This window comes from Rhinoderma darwinii, chromosome 3 (genome assembly GCF_050947455.1).
Source record: "Rhinoderma darwinii isolate aRhiDar2 chromosome 3, aRhiDar2.hap1, whole genome shotgun sequence".
Lineage (NCBI taxonomy): Eukaryota > Metazoa > Chordata > Amphibia > Anura > Rhinodermatidae > Rhinoderma > Rhinoderma darwinii.
Genome location: NC_134689.1, coordinates 333,138,941 through 333,150,702, shown reverse-complemented (window position 1 = coordinate 333,150,702; position 11,762 = coordinate 333,138,941). Strand labels below are relative to the sequence as shown.

At 43.1% G+C, this 11,762-nt stretch overlaps 1 pseudogene; it reads left to right on the top strand.

Annotated features, from left to right (window-relative positions):
* The first annotated feature begins 11,183 nt into the window (after positions 1 to 11,183).
* On the top strand, positions 11,184 to 11,253 carry LOC142751164 (U2 spliceosomal RNA; annotated as a pseudogene).
* The last annotated feature ends 509 nt before the right edge of the window (positions 11,254 to 11,762 follow it).

The window sequence follows — 11,762 nt, the reverse complement described above, 5'->3', positions numbered from 1 at the left end:
CATGAACTCCTGGCTCCTCCTAACGCTGATTGCTGCTGCAAGTGTCCGACATACTGGGAGCCTATCAGCAGCGATTAGCTGCTATGCGGCACCCCTCCTTCCCTACCACCTAGTTGTGCACGGGGCACATACCCTGAATCCCCATAGCAAGCCCCTAGGATAGCCCATAGTGAGGTGATCATAGTTACAGTTAGGTTCAGAATTATTTGGACAGTGACATAAGTTTTGTCATTTTAGCTGTTTACCAAAACATATTGAATATACAGTTATATAATCAATATGGGCTTAAAGTGCAGACTCTCAGCTTTAATTTGAGTGTATTCACATCCTAATTTGAGGAGGGGTTTAGGAATTACAGCTATTTAATATGTAGATGCCTCTTTTTCAAGGGACCAATAGTAATTGGACAATTACCTCAAAAGCTATTTAATGGCCTGCATGGGCTATTCCCTCATTAATCCATCATCAATTAAGCAGGTAAAAGCTCTGGAGTTGATTCCAGGTGTGAGATGTGCATTTGGAAGCTGTTGCTGAGAACTAGAGATGAGCGAACTTATCAAAAGTTCGGTTCGGCTAGTTCGCCGAATTTCACAAAAAAGTTCGGTTCGGACCGAACTAGTTCTGACCGAACCTGTCACTTACGTGCGCCGAGCATGCTACTGTCCAGGGTGCTGATAGAGTTAATGGGCTGCACTAACTCTTTCAGCAACCTTCACAGTACATGCTCGGCGCGCGGAAAACACTATTTAAATGTAATAAAAAAATAAAAATTATACGTTCGTACTTACTTTCCTCCTGTCCGGCCTCCAGCGATGACGTTTCATCCCTTTCGCCGCTGCAGCCAATCACAGGCTGTAGTGGCGGTCACGCACGTCAGGATGACGCTTCATCCCACGTGACCGCCTCTGCAGCCAATCACAGGCTGCAGCGGCGACATGAATGAAACGTCATCGCTGGAGGCCGGACAGGAGGAAAGTAAGTATGAACGTATTATTATTTTTTTTTGGCATGTATGTATGTTGACATGTATGTATGTATGTATGTATGTATGTATGTATGTATGTTGGCATGTATGTATGTTGTCATGTATGTATGTATGTATATCTGTGCATGTATGTTGGTATGTATGTATATATGTGCATGTTTGTATGTATATTTGCATGTATATATTTGCATGTATGTATGTATGTATGTATGTTTGCATGTATGTATTTTTGCATGTATGTTGTCATGTATGTATGTATGTTGTCATGTATGTATATATGTGCATGTGTGTATGTATATTTGTATGTATGTATGTATGTTTGCATGTATGTGTGTTTGCATGAATGTATGTTTGCATGTATGTATGCATGTTTGTATGTATATTTGCATGTGTGTATATATATATATGTATGTATGTTGTCATCTATGCATGTATGTTGTCATGTATGTATATATGTGCATGTATGTTGGCATGTATGTATATATGTGCATGTGTGTATGTATGTATATTTGCATGTATGTATGTTGTCATGTATGTATGTATATATGTGCATGTATGTTTGCATGTATGTTGGCATGTATGTATACATGTGCATGTTTGTATGTATATTTGCATGTATATATGTTTGCATGTGTGTATGTATGTTTGCATGTATGTATGTTTGCATGTATGTATGTTGTCATGTATGTTTGTATGTATGTTGTCATGTATGTATGTATATATGTGCATGTATGTATGTTTGCATGTTTTTATTTTTGCATGTATGTTTGCATGTATGTTTATATATATGTGCATGTATGTAATTATGTTTGCATGTATTTATGTTTGCATGTATATTTGTGCATGCTTGTATATATGTATGTATGTATCTTTGCATGTTTGTTTGTATGTATGTTTTCATGTGTGTGTGTATGCATGTATGTATGATAGTTTGCATGTATATATGTGTGTATGTTTGCATGTATGTATATTTGCATGTATATATGTGCATGCTTGTATATATGTATGTATGTTTGTATATATGTATGTATGTATATTTGTATATATGTATGTATGGCCATGTATGATACTGTCTGCTGGCGCCCTGTATCTAAGTCAACTTCACGGCAGGCTTCTATACATGGTATAACAGTCAGTATCACACATTAAACTGAATCTAAGCCTACGACATGTTTTATTTCATTTTTTATTTTTTTTACAGGTTTGGTGTTTGGACTACGTCGGTTTCGAGGACTACTTAGATGACGTTTTTTTTTTCTACAATAAAATGGTTAATGAGGGTTGTGTTGGGGGTGCTTTATTTCAATAAAATATTTTATCTATATCTTTGTCTTTTCAAATTTTATTATTACCACTTTAGTAATGGCCGCTGTCTGAGTGACAACATCCATTACTAAGGCGAGGCTTAGTGTTAGCCGGTGCAGAGGCTAACACTAACCACCATTATTACCCCGGTACCCAAAACCACCAGGGGTGCCGGGAAGAGCCAGGTACGATCCAGTACCCGACCATCTGTTGTGATGGTCGGGCCCTGGGGCGGCCGCAGGCTGGTATTATGAGGCTGGGAAGGGCCAAAAACAGTGGACCTTCCCACCCTTGTAATGCTAGGCTGCTGCTGCTGTGTTGTATCTGGCTGGTTATAAAAGTGGGGGGGACCCCACGTCATTTTTTTAAATTATTTATTTATTTACATTTTTTTTTTAAAAAGACATGGGGTTCCACCCAATTTATCATAACCAGCCACATACAACACAGTGTTATTAGCCTGGGAATGGACAAAACCAGTGGCCCTTCCCACCCATGTAATGCCAGACTGCTGCGGCCTTGTATATGGCTGGTTATTAAAAATGTGGGGGACCCGTCTATTGCTAAATTTGTTAAATTCAAAAAAAAAAACGACGTGGGGGTCCCCCCCATTTTTATAACCAGCCCGATACAACACAGCAGCAGCAGCCTAGCATTACAAGGGTGGGAAGGTCCACTGATTTTGGCCCTTCCCAGCCTCATAATACCAGCCTACGGCCGCCCCAGTACCCGACCATCACAACAGATGGTCGGGTACTGGATCGTACCAAGCTCTTCCCGGCACCCCTGGTGGTGGTGGGTACCGGGGTAATAATGGGTGGTTAGTGCTAGCCTCTGCACCGGCTAACACTAAGTACCGCCTTAATAATGGACGCTGTCAATCAGCCAACTGCCATTATCTAGGCACTAATAAAGTTTGAAAAAAAAACACAAAGACAATTCTTTTTTATTGAAATAAGAAATCCCCAACAAAACCCTCGTTAACCATTTTATTAAAATTTGAAAAAACGCAGATCTACGCAGTAGTCCAACGAATCGAAGATGTAGTCCAATCGGTACATCAAAATCTGCAACAACATAAAAAAACAGTTATCAATGTGAACAATACCAATACTTCTACTCACCTACACACATATATACACGCACACACAAACAAACAACCATACACAGACACACACATATATACACAAACACAACAAGATATACACACACACACACACACACACACACACACACATAAACAGACAAACACACATATACACGAACTCACACATATACAAACAAAAACACACATATCCAAACACACACACACACAGTTATACACACATACACGAACACATATACACAAACACATATACAAACAAAAACACACATACCCAAACACACATATACACAAACACATATACACAAACACACCCATATATACACACAAACACACACCCATATACACACATATACACATATACAAAAACACACACAAACATCTACACACAAACATATACACAAATACACCCATATATACACAAACATATACACAAAACACATATACACAAACACACCCATATATACACACACATATACACAAACACACATATAAAAACAAAAACAGACAAAGTCACATACCCAAACACACATATATACACAAACACACACATACACAAACACGGTTTCTTTTAAATGCTGCTGGGGAACCCGCTCGATCCACTATATAAGGCTGCGCTACAGTGCAGCATTTAAAAGAAACAGGATCCTGACCTGTCCATAGAGTTTAAGGCAGCACAGAGTATTTCAGGAGATGAGCGTGCAGATTCAGTGCTGCTGCGAACTCTGCTCTTACCATTACGTAGCTCTCAGTCTGTTACCTCTCTTCCACTCCTGTCCTCCAGAACACCTTCACATGATTGGCAAGTCACCACGTAATGGTAAGAGCAGAGTTCACAGCAGCACAGAGTATTTCAGGAGATGAGCGTGCGGATCTTGTGCGGGGTGGTGACTTGCCAATCATGTGAAGGTGTTATTGAGGACAGGAGTGGAGGAGAGGTAACAGACTGAGCTACGTAATGGTAAGAGCAGAGTTCACAGCAGCACTGAATCTGCACGCTCCTCTCCTGAAATACTCTGTGCTGCTGTGAACTCTGTTCTTACCATTACGTAGCTCAGTCTGTTACATCTCCTCCACTCCTGTCCTCTATAACACGTTCACATGATTGGCAAGTCACCACCACGCACAAGATCCGCACGCTCATCTCCTGAAATACTCTGTGCTGCTGTGAACTCTGCTCTTACCATTACGTGGTGACTTGCCAATCATGTGAAGGTGTTCTTGAGGACAGGAGTGGAGGAGAGATAACAGACTGAGAGCTACGTAATGGTAAGAGCAGAGTTCACAGCAGCACTGAATCTGCACGCTCATCTCCTGAAATACTCTGTGCTGCCTTAAATTCTGTGGACAGGTCAGGATCCTGTTTCTTTTAAATGCTGCACTGTAGCGTAGCCTTATATAGTGGATCGAGCGGGTTCCCTAGCAGCATTTAAAAGAAACAGGATCCTGACCTGTCCACAGAGTTTAAGGCAGCACAGATTATTTCAGGAGATGAGCACGGGCAGCCGTTCGTTTTTCCGAGCCGTGCTCCCATCATGCACACGACCGTAAAAACACCCGTTATTGCGGGTCGTAATTACGACCCGCAATAACGGGCTCATAGACTTCTGTTACCCACGGGTACCTTTCCGTATTCTCACGGGAAGGTGCCCGTGCCGTTAAAAAAATAGAACATGTTCTATTTTTCGGGCCGTGCTGCTATAATTATAATGACAGCACGGTTCGCAAAAGCGGCCGGCTGCCCGTGGCCGGCCGGCCGTGCTCGTAGTTACGAGTCGTAATTACGAGCACGGCCCGTAAAATAAAAAAATAGAACATGTTCTATCTTTTTAACGGCACGGGCACCTTCCCGTGAGAAAACGGGAAGGTACCCGTGGCTAACAGAAGTCTATGGGCCCGCTATTTCGGGTCGTAATTACGACCCGTGATAACGGGTGTTTTTATGGTCGTGTGCATGAGGCCCCGTAATGACGGGTGGCTACATGTGTGCACCCGTCATTACGGCAGCGTTGCTAGGCGACGTCAGTAAGGGTATGTGCACACACACTAATTACGTCCATAATTGACGGACGTATTTCGGGCGCAAGTACCGGACCGAACACCCTGCAGGGAGCCGGGCTCCTAGCATCATATTTATGTACGATGCTAGGAGTCCCTGCCTCTCCGTGGAACTACTGTCCCGTACTGAAAACATGATTACAGTACGGGACAGTTGTCCTGCAGAGAGGCAGGGACTCCTAGCATCGTACATAACTATGATGCTAGGAGCCCGGCTCCCTGCACTGTGTTCGGTCCGGTACTTGCGGCCGAAATACGTCCGTCATTTACGGACGTAATTAGTGTGTGTGCACATACCCTAAATAGTCACTGTCCAGGGTGTTGAAAGAGTTAACTGATCGGCAGTAACTGTTTCAGTACCCTGGACAGTGACTACCGATCACAGTACCTGTAAAAAAAAAGACGTTCATACTTACCGAGAACTTTCTGCTTCCTCCAGTCCGGTCTCCTGGCCGTTGCCTTGGTGACGCGTCCCTCTCGACATCCGGCCCGACATTCCTTGATGACGATGCAGCCCATGTGAGCGCTGCAGCCAATCACAGGCTGCCGCGGCCTCTGCAGCCAATCACAGGCTGCAGAGGCCTCTGCAGCCAATCACAGGCTGCCGCGTCAGAAAAGGTCGGACTGGAGGAAGAAGAGGGACTCGTCACTAAGACAACGACCGGGTATGTATGAAATGCTTTTTATTTTATTTTTAATCAGCAGCCTCTTTTCTCTATCAGTGATTGATAGAGATAAGTGGCTGCCGATTTGTATAATGTTTTTGACCGGGTTCGGTCAAAACGGGTTCGGCCGAACCCGGTGAAGTTCGGATTCGCTGCGAACCGAACTTTACCGGAAGTTCGGACCGAAACCGGGTTCGGTTGTCCCGGTTCGCTCATCTCTAGTCACTAATGTATAAATACATTTCTCATTTTCAGCTCCTCCAGAGAAATCCTGCCAGGCGCTTAGGAGTCAATGGTAACATCAGAAGCCACCAGTTCTTTCAGCATATTGACTGGGTCTCTGTGGAAGCCCTTCGGATGCCCCCACCATACATCCCTATTGTAAGTAAATAAACAGAAATAAACTTTATATACAGTATATGCTCTGTGTACTATTATAGCACTTAACACATGGCACTCTTTTATGTAAAAAATACTGTGCCCAATGCCTTTGCAAATGAAAAAAACAAACTTTTAGGAAATGGTCCATGAACTTTTTCTAAGAAAAAACGTATGCCGGCTAGAAATGGTTTTTTTTCTCTGTCATTTTTTTAAGTCAAATGGGAGAAATGGCACATAACTGTTTGCATAGTCATAAATGCACTAATGCCGTGGTATGTATTGACTCAATGCCAGCCAACTGTAATGGGCATAGTCTACTGTCCTAATATGGCTTTTAGGTTCTGCCTATTGGAGATTTCCTCCCCTTCTGAGAAACCCCTAAAAGTTATCATAATAGATTTTTAAATTTTTCGGATCAACCATTTAGTCTTTATGAGCTTTCAAATCATATTCTTCTAATTCTCCTTCTTATAGCCATCTACACCTCATCGCCATGCCGGACAATTCCATCTGGGCAGAATGGAGGCAGCAGAGGCCGAGGAGGGACCTTTATCCATGGAAGATCAGGCCATGTTTAGAGGGTTTTCATTTGTCACCTGGTAAACCCTCTACAAAACACTATCTCTAATGTCATCAGAGCAAGCTGTCCTCCTGAGCTCCTGGGAGAAGATCAACGGAAGACCAGAAGAATGGACGACAACAGACGATCATGGTTACAGTTGGTAAGTATGAGCACAACAACATCCGTGCTACGTTAACTCCTAGGCATGTTTTATACATTTTAGCTTAAATTTGCCGGTACTGATTTGCTCAAGCCCATAACAGCACCAACTGGTGGTGCTGTCATGCGATAGGAGGAAATACAATGGTGCGGAATGGCCGGCTATTAAGGGGTGGAGGAGGCCGGATTTTTTTTTTTTTTCAACTAACATCTCAAACATGCCTATTATATTTAGAAAATGTTTATACTACACATAGAGATCTACTCTATATGTAGTACATGAAAAAAGATACCGGTACTTACATTTCCTCCTACCCATGACAAGTCTGTCATAGGTGAGGGGAAAAGGTGCGGAATGGCCGGCTATTAAGGGGTGGAGGAGGCCGGATTTTTTTTTTTTTTCTTATTTAATTTGCACCACAGAACATGCCTAAGATATTTAGAATATTTTTATATTACACATAGAGATCTGCTCTATATGTAATAATGAGAAAAGTTACCGGTAATTATATTTCCTCCTATTTATGACAAGTCTGTCATAGGTGAAGATAAAAGGTGCAGAGTGGCTGGCTATTAAGGGGTGGAGGAGTCCAGATTTATTTTTTTTCAAAGAAAGTTTACCAAAAAATTTAGACGTACATGACAGAATAGCCTCTTATATGCTGGGGACTAAGGAACACTAAGCATCAAACGAGTATGTAGCAGAGGGCAACAGAAAGTAATAACACATATACCTGACCAGCTTAGCAGGCGGAAGTGCAGTCTGATAGGTCACATTGGAAACGGAAGGGCAGCTGCAGGAACTAATAATTTAGCAGAAATGTAGAATAGCAGCCTAGATCTGTAATTTATAGCAAGCACCAGAATGAAATAATCTAGTAGAAGTAACAGGCGGGTAGCATAATGCTGGCCATACACATATGATAGCTGTTAGACAACTATCTACCCAGACTCAGATCTGCTGATCGTGCTTGTTTATTTCAGTAGGGACTCACCTCTGGCAGGGTTTTTCTCCTGGTAAAAAAAGAATGCTCGCTCCTCATTTCCCTCAACAGACTGTCAAAGTACAGTCGAGTTCCCGTCATACATATTAGGTTGTTGGCAGATCCCGCCAGCGTGTATTTTATTTATATGGCCAGATTTAGAACTAGAATGTCCACTTCATATTATCAGGCAAGATCTGACCTATAACCAGGAGCGTTGCTAGGGACGTAAAATATCAGCGGCACAAGCCCCAGGACATATGTTTACCCCCCAACAAAAAAAAAACAAATACATCTCAAAGATTTCTGTAAGACTGTGGCCCCTATAGTTACCGCCCCCCTGTAGATAGCGCTACGCGCGCACACACACCCTGTAGATCATGCTACACACTTCCCCTGTAGATGGTACCACACAATTCCACCTTTGTAGATGGTGCCACATGCCGAGACGAGACCCTTGCGTAGGCTGGTGTGATCCTGTCCCAGTGTCTTATAGGCTGCAGGCAGGGGCTGACTGGCAGATGTTAGCCTGCTGGCGCTAGCACACTGCACTGGCCCATAAGTAGCGGCCCATCCTTAATCTGTTTACCTCCACCTGCCATATAAAGGTGGCAGCGGTAACTGGGCTTTGAATACAGCTGTCTTTAAAAGACGACGGCGGCTGGTGGTGATCTTTTCATGCTAAAATCACACGTTTTATTTTTTAAAGTTCATATTAACAGTACATGAAAACTTAAGAAACGTTGTCAGTCATACACTTATGTTGCTGTTTCTTGACTGTTCCACCACTGATGGTTTCTGGGTCACCTGATGCTTCCTTTTTTTTTTAACCTAGTGCCATTATCGTCCATAACAATCCCACATTACCACAGCGTGATGCGACATTGTTATAGATGACAGACATGACCTCAAGTTATAAATAAAGGAGCAGCAGTCGAACCAGGAAACCATCAGTGGTGGAACAGCCAAAAATCAGCAACGTAAGTGTATCATATGACAAGATTTATCAAGAAAGAAACACAGAAACCCTTTCAACTAATCCATTTCTTTAGGGTCCTTTTACACGGCCAGACAAGAGCCATGAAAATGAGTAGTTGTAAAATTACTTTTATAACCATGTCATTATCACAGATTTGCGAAAATCTCTACAAATGAAAAACGCAATATGACCATAACCTGTGAATAGATGCTAAAGAAGGTCAAACACATGGCAAATACGGTCAAATCTCCCCATACAAACTAATTAAAGGCTATGTACACCTTTGAAAACTTTTTTTTTTCTTTTCTTTTTTTTAATAAAACAGTACATCAGTGTGGAATATTTGCCAACAGTCCCGAATTTGCCGCACGTGTCCCAGCAACTACCATATTCAATTGTACCTGTGTCCTCAGGATGCAGACACAATTGAATATTATGTCAGAGCAAGAAACTATCCAGTCCCTGCTCTGCCATTTACTCCTTCTGAAGCGGAATCCCCAGCAAGAACGTTGTCGACGCTCTGGCCGGGTATTCCGCTCCTAAAGGGAGCCCCTGATGTCTCGGTTTATAGGGTTGGTGTGGATTCCCAGAATACAGTCACAAGATTAACCCAGCACACAGAAAAAAAGGAGAAAATTTAGTTGATGCAACGATTATTTAATCTTTGTCGTATTTTTCATATATTTAAATTCATATATATATATATATATATATATATATATAGATCAATCATGAATGCATAGGCGACCAAAGTCTGAGGACGATAAAGGCCCATTACAGGCCTTTATCACTGCCGCTGTGCACAGAGAAAGATGATGGTATAGGAGTCTAAGGTGTCTGTCTGCCAGATACTCTGAAAGGAGGTCTCCTTTCAGAGCATCCTTGGATTTTAGTCGCTTATGCATTTATGACTGATCTATATATATATATATATATATATATATATATATATATATGTGCTGGGTTAATCTTGTGACTATCCATATATGGACAGTGATGTCAAGTCCTCCTCCAGGAGAGGAATCCCCGGCCAGAGCGTTGAGGACACTCTGGCTGGGTATTCCGCTCCTAGAAGGAGACCCTGATGTCTCTGTCCATATAATAGACACAGGGCTGCCATCAGGGCAGTACTACTGGTACTGCCATCAGGGGCTTGGCCAAAGTGATGAAAAAATAGGGGCCCGCCCACTTCTCAGCTGCTTTAAACATTTGAATAAGGGCCCCAGCATTAGTCAATTGGAGATAGGACGGACCCTGCAATGTAATAGGGCCCATTCCTTACTCTGAAGTAACTAACGCTGGGGCCCTGAGAGGACTTACAGAAGAGGAAGATGCAGCATGAGAAGCAGAAGTTCCGTGTGGAGAGAGCCGCTCATCAGACACGTCCCTCTCTACACAGCCGACTGGACCTGCAGGCTGGTGAGTGTCCCCCCCTCTCTATTCCGCTTACCATTCCCCCCTGACCCCACTTGTAGAATATATAAAGTATGTTAAAATGTTTTTGATTTTTTTTTGTTTCCCTAGTGTCTTTTTGCCTCGATTTTCGCAATCGTGGCAAAAATGGCGCAGTTTTGCCGCGATAATATAAAAATCATGGCAATACACGCTATTTGTGCCGCAATTATGAAAATTGCATAAAAAAAGGATACAAAATATGAAAAAATAGTGCTGTTAGGCTATATTCTCACAGTGCGGTCAAATCACGTTTTTGCCACGATTTTGCAAAAATTGTGCCAAAAAAAAATGGGATTTGACCGCACTGTGTAACTAGACTAAGATCTTATTCAGACGGCCGTGTTCGGTCCGTGATATACGGAGCGTGTATTTCCCAGGCCAACCACAATTCAGGGAGCCAGACTCCTAGCATCACAGTTATCAATGCTGCTAGGAGACCCTGCATCTCCGCGGGAATACTGCCCCATACTGTAACAATGTTTTCAGTACGGGACTGGGGACAGTATTCCCACGGGAAGGGAGGGACTCCTATGATTATAGATAACTGTGATCGCTTCTCTGCCTTTTGGCTAAGATCAAGTGTAGTACCTGCTCAAGCTGAGGTTAGTGATCATCCCTGCCAGTGGTACAGCGGCCATCGTAGCGGGATGACAGAACGCTGAGGTGAGGGCAGGGAACCACAACGGTCATGGCTCTGGGGTACGCATTTGGTTTAAAGGTACCATTTGTAGGTGACCAGGCCTCCGCCGGATCGAGATCAGGAGGTCGGGTAGTTTGGAAGCCCGAGTTGCTATGTGCCCCAGGGCAGGTGACCCTGGGGTGCCCTAACTCACTTGGGGGTGGGATCCCACTGAGTGAAGGCACATTTGCACGCACTCTCTTTCACACTATATGAGCACACACCTTTATTCTCCCGGCCTTCTGGCTGGGAGTTGAGGAATTTTTATACATGGCGGATGTCCAGGCTGTATCACAGCGCACATCCACTTATTTAATTTTGTTTTTCACTGTGCGTTTGTTTACAGGATTTCGGATGCGGTGCCCTTTTGGGTCCCTTCCAAGGTCTAGGGGGAAAATGTGTGGCCATCTGGTTCCGTTTTCCCCTGCAACCCAGCCTCCCTTCTTCGG